The following is an 18,264-nucleotide window of genomic DNA, read 5'->3' on the forward strand; positions in this document are numbered from 1 at the left end:
AGGCACTACAGTCTGGAACCGCGCGACCACTATGGTAGCAGGTTCGAAACCTGCCTCGGGCATGGATGTGTGTGATGTCCTTAGGTTAGTTAGGTTTAAGCAGTTCTAAGTTCTAGGGGACTGATGACCACAGCAGTTAAGTCCCATAGTGCTCAGAATTTGTCGTAGTTGCTGTTGTCACGAGAGATCTGCGACTTCCTCTCGTCATGTCTCTCATCTAACTGATTTAATATTTTATGGAGCACTGTTTTCAAGTTTTCAGGACGATAACAATAATAGCCCAGTGGTATGTGCAAGTTATAAGACTGCGCTTAATATAGCGAGAGCTGGAAAACCATTTTCTGAATTAATAAGTCTCGGTTAAGAACAAACATCAGTGATGAAAATTTACGTAACTGTTGTGTTTGTCTGTATGTAGAAATTTTGATCCAGATATTAAACGTATTGTAAACTCCACCTGTGATAATTAAATAAAAGGTATCGTAGGTAATAGGTACTCTTTCAAACCATGATTTCTTTCAAGCACTCCTACTAACCTTATTCATCCACTCTATAAAGCAAGCTAGGAAACAAAACGCATTACAGAGGAAGGAGCGAACAGAAGGTATGGTGGGGATGGGAGATAAGCGGGTGGCCAGCTTGCCCCTGTGTGCACGCGAAACACCTGTTAACTGCACGCGTGCAAGTGCACCGCACATGTGCAGGATTCCTGCCCGCCCCTGGTTTAGAACGACATCCTGCGCTCTGTCCATAAGAAACTCTTCAGTGCCGTCACACAGCTCGTCTGACGTTCCTAGGGCTCGTATTTTGTTGATTAGGGTGCAGTACGGAACTGACTGCTGTACCATTCACTTTAGCAACGCGACACCTGCTGAACGAGTGCAAAGAACGCCGCCACGTTATCTGGAGATGGAGAGGGGCGGGGCAGGGCACCGCTCTCTGCTTCAGTCTCGTGGCTGCCCTCACACTGCGAACACGCTGTAAGCCTGCAGCCGAAGTTCAAGGCGCCATCTGGGATCGGTTTCGCAGGATAGCATCTTCGATCATTTTTAAGCAGGTCAGGCGAAGATCATAATTTCACAAGTACTGGACGAACTAGTGAATCAGCAACTGTCTTCTCTTCTAACCACTGAATATTAAGTAAGAATAGTTTTGATCTTGCTACGTTTTGGTGAGTACTTCAAGAATTTCCTAATTACTGTCGTGTGTCTCCCGACATTACATTTGCCGTGTTTCAAGAATCTCACGCAGAGACGTCTCTGGAACATGGAATGAAGTCAAAGATGTGTTATTTAAGGGCAGTACAATGAAACGATTTACGTTTACGAAATTTTATTGAACAACTAGCTTACAGCCTATTGCTTCACTTGCTTACACTGAATGGTCTGCACAGATTTTGTTTTACTTTCCTTTAATCGATTTTTTGTGTTGTTGACAAATTGCAACACCTTCTAAACTTCTCACGATAATTAAGGCCGTAGAAACATGGTCTTTTCCGAATATACTTCTAACCAAAAACCAATTCCGGTAGCTGGAATTCAAGATTTTTTAAATTGTACGTTTTGCGTTCATATTTCCATGAAACTTTATTCCCTGACTCATATTTGTTCATAGCTAATCGAGAAGTGAAATGCCAATTTTCATAGATTCCGCTTCAAATTTTTTTTTAATATAACGAAATATTTTCCTAAAAACTTTCATACCCTGTTTCACCCCTTAGGTGTCGAATTTCGAAAAACAGTGAACTCTTGCTTTTTTTTATTTCTGAGCGAGAAGTCAAACAGCAGTTTTCAAACATTTAGCTATAAAAAGGCTTTCTCAATGAATTATTTCCGTACAACATTCACCCCGTATTACATCCGCTTAGGGGTTTAATTTTCAAAAACAGTGAAACACGTATTTCGTACTTACATCCGAGAAGCCAAATTCAGATTTTTACAGATTTGGCTTTAAAAGTGCTTTCATAATGAATCGTTCCATACAACATATCACCCCCTATTTCACCGCATCAGGTTTTAATTTCAAAAACACTGAAATACGTATTTTTTTTTATTTCTCACTGAGGAGGCAAACATCAATATTCATAGATGGAGCTATAAAAATTCTTTACTGATTCTTTAACTACGATTTATTTTCAAAAAAAATCTTTTATCGACTGTTTCATCCCCCTAGCGGTTAAATATCCAAAAGCCTAAACATGGGTTTTTTTCATTTATGGTGAGGGAGCCAAACAACAATTTTCGTAGATATAGCTTCAAAATTGCCTTAATAGCGACATTTTTCAGAAAACCTTTCATCCCTATTTCACTCCCAAATTTCAAGTTTCTATCCTCAGTGATTTGGCCTGGGCGGCGATGAATCAGCGAGTAAGTGAGTGAGTCAGTCTGTCGAGACAATGCCTTTTGTGTAATTCCCGTACTTGTAGGAAATCATAACGAAACGAAAGCTTCTTGTCTTTTTGGGAGAACACAGTTTTGTTTCAGTACCCAAACATGTTTCGCCACTGTTGTAGAGTCTTCACTGGGTTTTCCTTTCATACCTTCTGAAAGATGTATACATGCAATCTTATTTGGATTGGAAACACGAATATGTTGACATCAGAGATTTTCATCATTGTTTAGATTACATAGCAGTGAATCCTCACCTCCGAATGTTTACAGAATCGAACTCTCATGCAGAAAACGCCGTGTCTCTCGAACTGTATGCAGTAAAATGATATGATTTTGCAGGTGAAGTCAGTGATATATTTGGACACCTTCTGCAAAACGTGTAGTGGCTAGAATTAGCAGTGAAGAAGTAATAAATTTAATCATTCTGAAGTTTTACTGCATGAACGGCAAAAATGTTGAAAACGATAACCTTTTCCTTTCATTATTTTGTGAGGAGTGTGAGTGAGTAATAGTCTGATGAAGGTTTGAAGCCCGCATCTCGTGGTCGTGCGGTAGCGTTCTCGCTTCCCACGCCCGGGTTCCCGGGTTCGATTCCCGGCGGGGTCAGGGATTTTCTCTGCCTCGTGATGGCTGGGTGTTGTGTGCTGTCCTTAGGTTAGTTAGGTTTAAGTAGTTCTAAGTTCTAGGGGACTGATGACCATAGATGTTAAGTCCCATAGTGCTCAGAGCCATTTTTGAAGGTTTGAAACTATGTGTAAAGTTTGTTGCAAATCGCTAAACCTTCTAGTTCTCAAATACTACATGAAATACTCGTAGTCCGGGTAATCCGCGAGCCGTGAGTTGATACTTGTCTCCCTGTGTTAAACCTTTAACATAAGATTTTAGTTCTTCGTGACTAGATTATGACAGCAACTACTCTCAATCCCCACGTCGGAAAATGTGAACATCGTATTTCAAATTCTCTTGTTTTTATTCATCGTTTGAAGTCTTTGTGTGCAGTCCCACGGATTTGCTCGTTAGTTTTGATGTTGTGTCTCTTTTTACCCGGATTCCCGGGTTCGATTCCCAGCGGGGTCAGGGATTTTCTCTGCCTCGTGATGACTCGGTGTTGTGTGATGTCCTTAGGTTAGTTAGGTTTAAGTAGTTCTAAGTTCTAGGGGACTGATGACCATAGATGTTAAGTCCCATAGTGCTCAGAGCTATTTGAGCCATTTTCTTTTTACCAGATTTCCTCTCGAAAATTCTTTGCAGTTAATTGGTGAAAAATTGGACGAAGAAACAACTAAGATTTGTCGCCGTGTGTTGACTGTTACGTATTTCTTATTTAATGACAAATACTCTGAATAAACTGACGAAGTGGCTATAGGGAGTACACTTGTTAGTGGATATGCGTCGACGATACGTTTATGGTATGGCCACATGGGAGGAATGCTCTGAATCGTTTCCCAAAACATTTTAATTGTTTGCACCGCAATATTAAGTTCACGATGGAAGCTGAAAAGGATGGAACACTTTTGTTTTTGCATGTCACGGTCTACCGGAGGGATGGTGCGACACTAGGACACAGTGTTTACGGACCGGTATCTTCACGCATCGAGTCATCCATAGTACGAACGTAAAGGGGTCCTACGTTCATTGTTAAACAGAGCTTATGCCATCTCAGATGCCGGTAGGTTAACATAAGAACTGGATCATCTAAAAGCAGTGTTCAAGCAGAATGGCTATACCGAGAATCATATCCGTCGTGCTCTGCAGACACGGGAACCGACGGGAGATACAAACAAATCGCTGGCATTGCTACCTTTCGCGGGACGCATATCTTCAAAAATAGGAAGAATTTTAAAGACACTTGATATTAAAAGTGTATTCCGTCCGCCCGCTGGGCTCAGTGAAGGTTAATTTGGGTTTCAAGGAACCCGGTGTCTACAAAATCGCCTGCCATTGCGGGAAAGCCTATGTTGGACGAACGACTCGTACGGTCCAGGGTCTATGCGCGGAGCATCACGACATACGCGTTTATCTCAGCCAAAAGAATCTGCGGTTGCGGAACATTGTCGTACTGAAGGACATAAAATGTTGTACAATGAGACACAAGTGGTTGCCCGTGCATCGCGTTATTCGGCCTGTGTAGTGAAAGAACCTATTGAAATCTGTCAATATTACTCGTATAAACAGAGATAACGGCTATCCTTCAAGTAAGAGTTGGAACCCTGTTTTGTTTGTTATTGAAAAACAACGGTCTTCATTTCGGTCATCGAAAGATGTCGACAGTTTGTGATATAGATTTATCGTTTCCCCGAGTTTGCACCAATGATGTTGTGTCGTTTTTTTGCATATGAAACACTTAAATCAAATTCTTCTGGTCCCTGGGAGCCGTTAGATAGACAACATGTAACTGGGATCATGAACCACAAACCGTGAAGCTTGAAGCCGTTTGCTAGTATCCGAGCCAATGCTGTCCGTGCGACTAAGGGGGTCGTATGGAACACGTATCAAGTACATAAAAAGATTGAAACTCCTATTACATTCTATGTAATTCTTATCGATGTATTACTACGCATTAATCGGTTGTAGACATCTGTAACCGCTATATCCATTTTGAGTTGCTCTTTATTTTACCTTCTGCATGAGGATGTCACGGTTCACACAACCAAACCCTTATCCTTTTCACAAAACACCCTCAATCGTAGTGATTACAGTCAAGACAAACATAGCAACGTTTATGCCTGACAGTAATTTGTAACTTTTAGCCATCGCATCCGGGATTACCGATACACTTAACTTCCAGACACTAGTTCGAAAGTCGCACAGTACGATGCATGCACGCTGCATGCATTACCTTCGGTACCTTCACTCATGGAGTAACAGGCTAATTTCCGCTCGTATCAGAAATGTGCGGCACAGCTTGATACCTACTCAAACATGATAAGCTTTTTAATGAAAGAATGAGACCAGACTGGTTATCAGATAAGGTCTACTCGTAAAAAACAACTTTCGTTGCTTATCTCAATTCCTATAATCCGGTTGCTGTCTGATGCCAAAAGTCCCAGAAAAATAAACCCGCTGTCGCAACAGCTTACTAATCCACTCAGACGACACCGATCCCCAGCCGTGCGCTGTTCAGGGAGAATCCCACAAGACACTGCCTTTCCGGGTATTAAAACGACTTTTTTGGCGTAGTGTAACCGGCTTCCGACGTTTCCATTCGTCCCTCGTTGACGTCGATATTGTTTGAGGCGGTAGTTTCCTATAAAACTATATATCGCAAGTCGTACGGTACGATGCACCACGATGCATATATTATCTTCGGTACCCTCACACGTTTCAACCTGTGGACGAGAAGACTAGTTTCTGTTCTACCACAAATGTAGTGCGTAAGTAGATAAGCACACAAACATGATAAGCGCAACAAAATTAAAGGAACGTTTATCCAAAACCCCATAATTCCCATCCGTTGCGACGCTTAGGTTTGAAATTTAGCTCAAAGGTGTCTGCAGCCTTCCCCTGTTACGGCATTTGAAACAATAAGGTGTCGAAACGTGCGACGCCGTGCGGGATTAGCCGTGCGGTCTTAGGCCCTGCAGTCATGGACTGTGCGGCTCGTCCCGGCAGGGGTTCGAGACCTCCCTCGGGCATGGGTGTGTGTGTTTGTCCTTAGCATAATTTGGGTTAAGTAGTGTGTAAGTGTAGGGACTGATGACCTTGGCAGTTAAATGCCATAAGATTTCACACACACAAACGAGCGACAGCCCACAGTTGAGAAGCACGTGCGACGTGTAAGGCGGGTCAGTGACGTCTCCGAACTCCACCACAGTCCTGCCCAATGCCACCGTGGCGTGCCACACGATCGAAAGGTCTACACACCCCGTCTCACCCCCATTGCATCCCTTTCTTCCGGCGTGGCTGCGAACGAAGTGAGAACCACTGTTGCTGTTGTGGTCTTCAGTCCAGAGACTGATGCAGCTCTCCATGCTACTCTATCCTGTGCAAGCTTCTTCATCTCCCAGTACCTTCTGAATCTGCTTAGTGTATTCATCTCTTGGTCTCCCTCTACGATTTTTACCCTCCACGCTGCTCTACAATTAATTGGTGATCCCTTGATGCCTCAGAACATGTCCTACCAACCGATCCTTTCTTCTAGTCAAGTTCTGCCACAGATTTCTCTCCTCCCCAGTTCTATTCCATACATCCTCATTAGTTATGTGATCTACCCATCTAATATTCAGCATTCTTCTGTAGCACACATTTCGAAAGCTTCTATTCTCTTCCTGTCCAAACTATTTATCGTCCATGTTTCACTTCTATACAGGGCTACACTCCATAGTAATACTTTCAGAAATGGCTTCCTGACAAATCAACACTCGATGTTAACAAATTTATCTTCTTCAGAAACGCTTTCCTTGCCATTGCCAGTCTACATTTTATATCCTCTCCGACCATCATCAGTTATTTTGATCCCCAAGTACCAAAACTCCTTTACTACTTTAAGTGTCTCATTTCCTAATCTAATTCCCTCAGCATCACCCTATTTAATTCGAATACATTCCATTACTCTCGTTTTGATTTTGTTGATGTTCATCTTGTATCCTCCTTTCAACACACTGTCCATTCCGTTCAGCTGCTCTTCCAAGTCCGTTGCTGTCTCTGACAGAATTACAATGTCGTCGGCGAACCTCAAGGCTTTTATTTCTTCTCCATGGATTTTAATTCCTACTCCGAATTTTTTTTTTGTTTCCTTTACTGCTTGCTAAATAGAAAGATTGAATAACATCGGGGATAGGCTACAACCCTGTCGCACTCCCTTCCCAACCACTGCTTCCCTTTCATGCCGCTCGACTCTTATAACTGCCATCTGGAACCACTAAATCCCGCAATTTTCTTATCAGCAGCCGAGGAAAAGATTCCATGCTCGACGCCTCTGAGAATCGGCACGGAAAGGCCTCAGGGGTCGGCGTAAAGGGCCTCAATGAAACCATCCCTTTCCGTCGGGCGTTGACTCCCATATATACTGAAGTACGAAAGAATCTGTTATAGGCATGCGTCTTCAAATACAGAGATGCGTAAACAGGTATAATACGGCGCTGCCGTTGGAAACGCCTACATAAGACAACAAGTGTCTGGCGCAGTTGTTAGATCGGTTACAGCTGCTACAACGGCAGGTTATCAAGATTTAAATGAGTTTATACGTGGCGTTACAGTCGGCGCGTGAGCGGTAGGACACAGCATCTCCGAGGCAGCGACCAAGTGGGGATATTCCCTTACGACTGTTTCACGCGAGTGTACCGTAAATATCAGGAATCCGGTAAAACATCAGATCTCCGATATCGCTGAGGCCGCAAAAAGATCCTGCAAGAACGGGACCAACGATGACTGAAGAGAATCGTTCTACGTGACACCAGTGCAACCCTTCCGCAAACTGCTGCATATTTCAATACTAACCCATCAACAAGTGTCAGCGTTCGAAACATTCAACGAAACATCATCTATATGTGCTTTCGGAGCAGAAGACCTGGACCCATCAACACTGACAATGGACTGTTGATGACTGAAGATATGTAGCCTGATCGGGCGAGCCTCGTTTCAAATTGTATCGAGCGGTTGGACGAGACAATTTCATAAATCCATGTAACCTGCGTGTCAGCAGGGGACTGTTCAAGCCGGTGGTGGCTCTGTGCCGGCCGTTGTGGCCGAGCGGTTTTAGGCGCTTCAGTCCTGAACCGCGCTTCTTCTACGGTCGCATGTTAGAATCCTGCCTCGGGCATGGATGTGCGTGATGTCCTAAGGTTAGTTAGGTTTAAGTAGTTCTAAGTCTAGGGGACAGATGACCTCAGATGTTAAGTCCCATAGTGCTTAGAGCCATTTGAACCATTTGGAGGCTCTGTAACGGTATGGGGCGTGTGCTGTTCGAGTGCTATGGGGCCCCTGATACGTCTAGATACGACTATGACAAGTGAGACGTAGGTAAGCATCCTGTCCTATCACCTGCATCCATTCATGTCCATTGTGCATTTCGACGGACTAGAGAAATTCCAGCAGAACAATGCATCACCCCACACGTCCAGAGTTGCTACAGAGTGGTTCCAGCAACGCTTTTTTGAGGTTAAACACTTCCGCTCGCCATCAAACGCCCCAGACATGAACATTATTGAGTATATTTTGGATGCCCTTGCAACGGGCTCCCCAGAAGAGATCTCCACCCCCTCGTACTGATACGGATTTATGGACATCCCTGCGGGATTCACTGTGCAGTTCCCTCTTGCACTACTTGACACATTAGTCGAGTCCATGCCACGTCGTGTTGCGGAACTTCTGCGTGTTCGCGGGGGCCTCACATGATATTAGGCTAGTGTACCATTTTCTTTGGCTCTTCAGTGCATCTCGCAATCGAAAACGACAGTCTTCAGAGTGATGAGCAAGGAGAAGACATTCTTCACAACGTATGCATGTTTGACCGTCAGCGTTTTTAAAATTTAAAACCCACATATTGACCTCTTTCAGTCACAGACCATTTTCACGGATTAGGGTTAAAACAGTTTAAGTCACATCACATCTGTGATTACTTCAATAATGGCCACGTCTCATATGTAGAGCATGTCATGAATTTCAGTATGGAATGCGTGTTTTATACTGGAATTTGCGACTATGAGACGCCATTATTTAAGTTATCACATATGTGATGTTGTGGCCTAAACTGTATGAAACGTAAGATGGTCTGTGAATGAAATCGTTCGACATTTGGGTTTAAATAAAGAAGTGGCTTACTATCAAACATTCATTTCATACATTACCTGACGGCTGTTAATAGTCACCTCCCAGAATTGTTTAATTCTTCACAACGTCGGACACTGGTAACTCCCTCGGTCGCTTCAGCCCTCCTGTGAGGACACAGTGGGGATGCGTCCCTGTCCAACGTGATCGCACCCATTTAGAGCGCAGTGCGAGCGCAGCTTTTGCTCTAGTGTACAGTTTGGAATCATTAGGGGCCGTTCAAAACATTCTACGAAATTTGAACTCGATGCGAAGCATCAAAGGCCGCTTATGCTTCTTCAGCGCCCCTACTTTGCGTTCCCCTGTGGCGCGATAGCAACGGGATGCGGCGATGACACGTATGTGAATAAAACGCCAAAGGGCGCCCCAGTTCGGCAAAACCCTCAGAAGCATCCACCCATATCCACTGAGAATTTTAAAAATATATCTATACAGGCAGAACCTGTGGAGCAGTCCTAGGCGCTTCGAGACCGACAACCCTTTTGACACTCCACGTTCTGGATAGACTTCCTATCAGGTGCAAGATCAACAGTGTAGCGGCGAAAGAGCAGCAATGTAGGCTGCCTGCAGCCACCTGGCACAGTCGCCATGGGTTCTGTCAGTACAGGTGTACAGGTACAGGTGCTCAGCACAGGTGGGTAGATGACACCAACTGTTTTGCCGAAGTGGGGAGGGAGAGAGAGACGGAGGGATGGAGGGGGGCCAGAAGGACTCTTGCCGTTTTATTCGCGCGTGTGCCAATGCTGCACCCTCCCCCCCCCCCCCAAACCCCACCCCACCCCCAGTGATAACACCACGGGAGGAAGCTAAATATAAGGGATGAAAAATCGTAAGCACCCTTTGGTGTTTCGTATCACGTTCAGATTTCGACTGTTGTTGAACGATCCCTAGTGGTTCCAACCTGTACACGAGAGCAAAAACTGCGTTCGCGCTGCACTCCAAAGGGTACCGGCACGCAGCCGTACAGTGCTCTTAGAGAAGGCTTGAAGCGTCCTAGCTGCCAGCAGTCTCAAAAGCTGTAAACAACGTCTTCCTGTTGTTTATCGCGTTGTGAAATGTCTAGGCATCGATGTCTCTGTGAAACGGGTGTCCCGTCGGGATCCTTTACGCTACCGCCGAGCCCTTTTCGTCCCGATTCTGTCTGGAATGTTTTCCTGGGTCACTCCTAATAAACCGCATGACTTCGACACTGTGCGACGTGGTTCTAACCTCCAGAGCCGTTAAAAGAGGTGGTGAATTGTAGGTAAGTCAGAGTGTGGCGACGTCCTCGTCGTGTGACATGACCGTGGTGGCGTTGGGCGGGGTTTTAGTGAAGTTTGGTGCCACTGGGACACCACTGACCCACCTCATACGTCACGCGAACTTGTGAGTTGTGGTCTTTTTCTCGCAAGTGTCGGCACACCTCGCTGTTCGAAGCATCGTCGAGCTGGAGGTGGATGTCGCAGAGCGCCACGCTTTTGCAGCGTCACAGTGAAAGGTTGTACGAAGCTTTGAGCTAAATTGCAAACCTAAGCCTCGCAATGGGAGGAAATTACGCAGGCTTCGAAAAATTGATCGTTTAATTCTGCTCCACCATGCGCATCTACATACAGGGTGTTTCAAAAATGACCTGTATATTTGAACCGCAAAAAAAACTAAACGAGCAGCGATAGAAATACACCGTTTGTTGCAATATGTTGGGACAACAGTACATTTTCAGGCGGACAAACTTTCGAAATGACAGTAGTTAGAATTTTCAACAACAGATGGCGCTGCAAGTGATGTGAAAGAGATAGAAGACAACGCAGTCTGTGGGTGCGCCATTCTGTACGTCGTCTTTCTGCTGTAAGCGTGTGCTGTTCACAATGTGCAAATGTGCTGTTGACAACATGGTTTATTCCTTAGAACAGAGGATTCCACCGCCTAGAACACAGTGTTGTTGCAACAAGACGAAGTTTTCAACGGAGGTTTAATGTAACCAAAGGACCGAAAAGCGATACAATAAAGGATCTGTTTGAAAAATTTCAACGGACTGGGAACGTGACGGATGAACGTGCTGGAAAGGTAGGGCGACCGCGTACGGCAACCACAGAGGGCAACGCGCAGCTAGTGCAGCAGGTGATCCGACAGCGGCCTCGGGTTTCCGTTCGCCGTGTTGCAGCTGCGGTCCAAATGACGCCAACGTCCACGTATCGTCTCATGCGCCAGAGTTTACACCTCTATCCATACAAAATTCAAACGCGGCAACCCCTCAGCGCCGCTACCATTGCTGCACGAGAGACATTCGCTAACGATATAGTGCAGAGGATTGATGACGGCGATATGCATGTGGGCAGCATTTGGTTTACTGACGAAGCTTATTTTTACCTGGACGGCTTCGTCAATAAACAGAACTGGCGCATATGGGGAACCGAAAAGCCCCATGTTGCAGTCCCATCGTCCCTGCATCCTCAAAAAGTACTGGTCTGGGCCGCCATTTCTTCCAAAGGAATCATTGGCCCATTTTTCAGATCCGAAACGATTACTGCATCACCTATCTGGACATTCTTCGTGAATTTGTGGCGGTACAAACTGCCTTAGACGACACTGCGAACACCTCGTGGTTTATGCAAGATGGTGCCCGGCCACATCACACGGCCGACGTCTTTAATTTCCTGAATGAATATTTCGATGATCGTGTGATTGCTTTGGGCTATCCGAAACATACAGGAGGCGGCGTGTATTGGCCTCCCTATTCGCCAGACATGAACCCCTGTGACTTCTTTCTGTGGGGACACTTGAAAGACCAGGTGTACCGCCAGAATCCAGAAACAATTGAACAGCTGAAGCAGTACATCTCATCTGCATGTGAAGCCATTCCGCCAGACACGTTGTCAAAGGTTTCGGGTAATTTCATTCAGAGACTACGCCATATTATTGCTACGCATGGTGGATATGTGGAAAATATCGTACTATAGAGTTTCCCAGACCGCAGCGCCATCTGTTGTTGACAATTGTAACTACTGTAATTTCGAAAGTTTGTCTGCCTGAAAATGTACTGTTGTCCCAAGCATATTGCAACAAACGGTGTATTTCTATCGCTGCTCGTTTAGTTTTTATTGCCGTTTCAAATATACCGGTCATTTTTGAAACACCCTGTACATAATTCACGAGTCACCGTGCACATAACGGTAGGGTATACATCACAGGTATCCACGTTTACTCACATTCATCCACATTTAAAGTAAGCTCCATCAACTGCACTAACCAGAAATTCTGTCCAAGTCGTCACCCTGCAGCCACTCGACGGCTACAGTTTCCCGTGCGTTACAGTGTCGACACCAGCCACTGTCACTGTTGTCCACCGTATCCGTCAGACGGTTTACGTACCCAGAGAACAGCAGCGATCCCACATTACTTGCCAGGGGCTCTTCTCGCCTCACCTCTGTGTCTCTTGAATCTCATTTCACGATGATTCTATAATTACACTAGTTACCAAATTTAAATTTTTTCTGCACCTGGTTTGTAAATGGGAGGCTTTACCTAATTTTGGGGTGCTGAATACACTGGTGAAATCAGTTCTTCTCTATGACGTCACATTTCCTAGATACACAGCAGAATAAAAACTGATAATAACGAAAATTGATACAACTAAGTCAAACAAAATTACACATTCAGAACGTTTGAAATAAGTACTATTTTGTATGTATATATGGGCATGATCCCAATAAAAGGTCCAAATTAGTTCAGAAGACATTTTCACCTTTAATCGTCTTTAGTTTTTGAAAAATGCGACGACGGAGCTCTTCTTTTGTTTGCCGTTTCATCACCCTCCCTAACAAGACCCCAATAGTAGTCACCCATCATCCAAGAGGCCCAATGGCCTTGGTAACGGCGTTCCATGGTAAGAACATCTTGGTGAAAGCGCTCACCACGCTCAACGCTTACTGCTCCCAAATTTTCCGGGAACAAATCAAGGAGAGAATGTAAAAAGTCAATTTTAAGCACCATTCTACACCCCATGTTCTTATAGTTGTCCAAAAGATCATTCAAATGGTAACAAAGTGTTTTGTTTTTTCTGTTACCCAAAAATCTCTTCACAATTGCTTTAAAAGAAGACCAAGCAGCTAATTGGATGTTCAGATAACTTACGGGTTTGCTGCCGGGTGACGTCGTCGAACAGCGCCGATATTTCGACAGGAGCGCACCCTGCCATTCTCAAGGCACAAATGCAAGGAAGAAAAAAATGTGCAAGCAAATTTAATACCTCGGTTCACAGAGGAGAAACAAGGAAGACACCACACAGAGGACAAGTGTCAACACAACCAAAGATAACCAACATCAGAAATATCGATAGTTACTATTAATCAACAGGTGAGGTAGCACTAATTCTGTCCCTCTGCTTTTTGATGAGAGACAGAGCCGGATTCCAATCATCATTTAAGCAAAATCCACCATCTCTGTTAATAAGGTTGCTTGATTGATTTCAACAGCTTCCTTAATAACACTATCCCATCTGTTGTTGGAATGTCCTCTTTTAACCGCTCTCAGGCGTGCATTTAATCTCCAGGGTGATTTATCATCTCTTTTAGGTGACAATGTCTCTGTGGCAGATCGGGTTTTAAGTTTTATTCTCGCAAGCGGCTTTTATAGGTCCATTTAATTTTATTACATCACCCTCTTTTGTGCTGTATCTTTTACTTTGTTTTGTGTTGTAATTCGACTCCACCCTAATCTTTTAGGCTGGACGTTTTAACGTGTTGCAGAGTGGCTGGCTCATCCTATTATTTTAGTGATCAGCCAGCCACAGTCCTCTGCTGTGCAGTTTTAATTCCTTCTGCCTTTGTTCTCTATGTAGTTTTTGTTGCTGTGCTCCGTTTTCCGTGTTGTCTTACCATTGACCATGGGGTTTTTCTTCCCCCGGAATTTTTATTTTAGTGCTTCGCCTGACTGGTGCATGGTTTCACTGTGTTTTTATGAAGCAAGGGACCGATGACCTTTGCAGTTTGGTCCCTTTAATCTTTAAACCAACCAACCAACCAACCCAATAGCTGGACGTGCAAGCCAGAATCTCCGTGTTGTTGTATTCAATAGGATGACCGGTGTCAAGGCAATGTTCTGCAATAGCGGATTTGCTCGGCTGTTGTAAGCGTGTGACGCTTATGTTCAATGCACCGGTCTTCCACAGTCCTGATTGTCTGGCCAATATATGACAAGCCACAACTGCAGGGAATACGATAGACCCCCAGCCTTACGCAAACCATGATCACCTTTTACGGACGCCAACAGGGCGTTAACCATAGCAGGTGGTCGAAAAACACATTTCACGTCATATTTCCGCAAAATACGACCAATCCTGTTGGAAATGCTTCCTGCGTAAGGCAAAAAGGCCGTAGACTTAGGTGCCACTTCGTTGCTATCGTCACTCACCCGATGCACAGAAGGCTGATGGCGCAACGCACGTTTGATCTGCCTCTCACTGTAACCATAGCTATTGGGATAGTGTTATTAAGGAAGCTGTTGAAATCAAGCAACCTTATTAACAGAGATGGTGGATTTTGCTTAAATGCTGCTTGGAATCCGGCTCTGTCTCTCATCAAAAAGCAGAGGGACAGAATTAGTGCTACCTCACCTGTTGATTAATAGTAACTATCGATATTTCTGATGTTGGTTATCTTTGGTTGTGTTGACACTTGTCCTCTGTGTGGTGTCTTCCTTGTTTCTCCTCTGTGAACCGAGGTATTAAATTTGCTTGCACATTTTTTTCTTCCTTGCATTTGTGCCTTGAGAATGGCAGGGTGTGCTCCTGTCGAAATATCGGCGCTGTTCGACGACGTCACCCGGCAGCAAACCCGTAAGTTATCTGAACATTCGATTCGCCGGGAAAAGTTAAGGTCTCACAGCTAATTGGATATCTGTGAGTTTGGTATCAAAGGTTTGATCTTTCAACCATTTTCTTATTTGTGTTCCAACTAGTATACCCTCTTTCAGCTTTGCCTCACTTCATTTGCGAAACTTTTCTTTTAAGTGAGTGAAGGCCTCACTTTCTTTATCCAGAGCTTTTACTAAGTTCTTGATAAGACCCATCTTGATATGAAGGGGAGGCAAAATGATTTTGTCGCGCTCAACCAATGGGCTATTGTTCACATTTACGTTTACAGGAACATAATGACTTTCTTATAGGCCATACCTTGACTGTACAGTGGTTCTTGGTGTCACGGCTGTCCCAAAGACACAAAAAGCGGCAGTATTTCTTGAATCCAGCCTGTAAACCTGTAAGGAGTTCAACAACTTTTAAATCACAGCAAAGCTGCCATTCATGATCCTTATATTTGATTGCCTCCAGCAGCAAACCCATGGTTTCTCAAGTTTCTTTCGTGTCTACTGCGTAAGCCAGAGGTACCGATGGAAATGCGTTGCCATTATGCAGTAGTACTGCTTTCAAGCTGGTTTTACTGGAGTCAATAAATAGTCGCCACTCCTGTGGATTATGTTGTACACCTAGCTGCATCATCAGACCACTGACATCTCTACATAGACACACTGAATTCTGCATATCGAAATACTGAGCGAAGGAAGCACCTCTTGATCTGAAACAGGTAATTTTTGTCCCTTGAGCTAGAAGGTTCCGTTGTTGCAGTCTCGACACCAAGAGTTCAGCTTTCTGTTTAGAAAGTTTTAAATCGCGAACCAAATCGTTCAAGTCGGTTTTATTAAAGAGTTGAGGCGAAGTGTCACGATATTGAGGGCAGTACTCTTCTATACGTTAAATACTTTCTGATTCACTTGACATGGTGTCTGGTTCCGTGGCTTTCAACTCTCAGACAGGAACTTCTCATCATGGGGCACAGACAAATGCACTGAAGATACATTTGGATACTTCATTTCATGTCTAGTTTTACTTGAACGTCCTGAAATATTTGTAAGACAGAAGAGACAGTCTGAATAGTGGCCAGCAGGCTCACACCACTCCATCGGATCAGCGAGTGGCATGGCTCGGCGTTTTCCTTTCAACCACTCGGTTAAGGTTGTCGTACAGGTTATGCAGGCAATATGAGGTGCAAATTTTTATCTTGATCATCGACAGGACAATCAAAATACAATTTACATGCCTTCTTAATCAAATCAGGGATTGGTTTCCTTTGGGATTTTGGAGTGAATTTCCCACACACGTAACAAAAGTAGTCGGGGTGATTTAGACAGCAACGAAATTTGCTAGTTGCCATTTTTTTTAGTGTAAGTTTTAAACACAAAAAGTTTGCACTATCTTTCACAGGAAACACACACTGATGATCTCTTTCACATCACTGGATTACCACACAGACCATTTACTGATGATTTGTAGATCTTCTAGCACTCCTCTGCAAATCAAAAATAAACAATAAAACGTCAAAGTAGAAGAACAGGAAAAAGCGAAATACTGAATACGAAAAATAAAAAACCTTTAAAAACTCAAAAATGGTACGTGCTAGAATATTTTGAAAGGTATACTCGGATTCTACACACCAAAATACATACTAGTTGATGTATCACATACCAGATGCAAAATGGCTGTTGACTAGTGTTATTTGGTTGTTCGACATAGGTGTTTACCACTAGTACTAAAGACTGGGGAGGAGAATGTCTTTTAAATGACTAACAGTCCACCTGTCGGTTGGCATGAAACTGAAAGCTCAGGGAGAAAGTATTGAATGAGTGTAGCAGATTCACGTGGCTGTCTAATGACCAACAGGATGCGTCAGTCACTGTGAAGTACACCAAAAACACGAAGGTAACAGTTTAGATAAGGATCTGGGCAATTCAGAAAGTTTTAATGCACTTAACTCACTCGTCTTCTTATTAGCTACAATACAGAGCAAATCCTCAGTTAGATTTATTGCTGCCCGCCCGTCAGAATATAAATCACATTGTGTTAATATGCGAATTTCATGTATTGTACTTAGTTGGGCAGTAACTATGCCTCGCAGGCGTGTGAAGAAAATGAGCCGTCAGCATTTGAGTGAGTTGGACTCACAGAGGCCGGTCGGAGTAATCGGTGAATCGCTCGAATTTTAACAGGAGTTGTGCCAGTATCCGGCGATGTAGGCAGGGATGGATGAACCGTGGACGAACACAGCGTCGAGAAGAAAGCGGTCGACCAAGAGAGACGACAGAAGCGAGGACCGAGCGGTTACTCACACCCCGGGATTCATTATCATCATCTATCCGACACGCAACTGGTGCTTCAGCGACCACGAGGACCATTAATAGGAGGCTCACAGAAAGCAGACTGAGTCCACGGCACCCCGACTGCGTGTACTCTGTACACGAACTAGTCTGTCTGCAGTGGCGTCGGGCACACTGGGCCTGTAATCTCATTGACTCACCCCATCTCTTGTTAGCCGGCTAGGGTGGCCGAGCGGTTCTAGGCGCTTCCGTCCGGAACCGCGTGACTGCTACGGTCGCAGGTTCGAATCCTGCCTCGGGCATGGATGTGTGTGATGTCCTTAGGTTAGTTAGGTTTAAGTAGTTCTAAGTTCTAGGGGACTGATGACCTCAGATAGTCCCATAGTGCTCAGAGCCATCTCTTGTTATCTGCGTCACCGCTACAGCACGGCGGTACGTCGACGATATTCTACACCCCGTTTTGTTGCCCTTCATGGCAAACCATCGTGGGCTTAAATTTCAGCAAGATAATGCCCGTCCACATACGTCGCGAGTTTCTACTGCTTGTCTTCGTGTTTGCACAACACTATCAATCACTGTCCAGCTGAATAATTGCTTGCATAAGGGGCAGAGGTAGACCAATGCATTTCTGACTTGCTTGATCTGTGACGCTCTTTCTCTCGAATAGATCACCCAATATGATGCGCCTATATTTTTTTATTTTTACTTTTTAGAGTGTACGCCGTAAATACTCTGACACAATTTTAATTTAGTAAGTTAGCCTCAATATTGCGTCACAATTTTCAGGAGCAAAACCACAAGAGAGATTGTAAAAACGTACACACTCATTCTCCGCTTCGTAGGTAGGGCTTCCTACAGGTGGTGGTAAAAAATATTGAGACACCGCAGACACAACACATTACCGTATCTTACGGTGTAGGAAACGCAATTGCATTCAAAACTGTTTCCACTCTTCTCAAAATGGATAAATAGGGGTTATGTC

The 18,264-nt window shown here is 44.3% G+C and overlaps 1 protein-coding gene across 1 annotated transcript in view; it reads left to right on the top strand.

Annotated features, from left to right (window-relative positions):
- The first annotated feature begins 960 nt into the window (after positions 1-960).
- Positions 961-18,264, top strand: part of LOC126095163 (aminopeptidase N-like) — a 297,387-nt gene continuing 280,083 nt past the window's right edge. Inside the window, exon 1 of the mRNA XM_049909885.1 lies at positions 961-1,057. The gene's annotated coding sequence lies outside the window, so the exon portion shown is untranslated. The remainder of the gene's footprint in view (positions 1,058-18,264) is intronic.

This window comes from Schistocerca cancellata, chromosome 8 (assembly GCF_023864275.1).
Source record: "Schistocerca cancellata isolate TAMUIC-IGC-003103 chromosome 8, iqSchCanc2.1, whole genome shotgun sequence".
Taxonomy (NCBI): domain Eukaryota; kingdom Metazoa; phylum Arthropoda; class Insecta; order Orthoptera; family Acrididae; genus Schistocerca; species Schistocerca cancellata.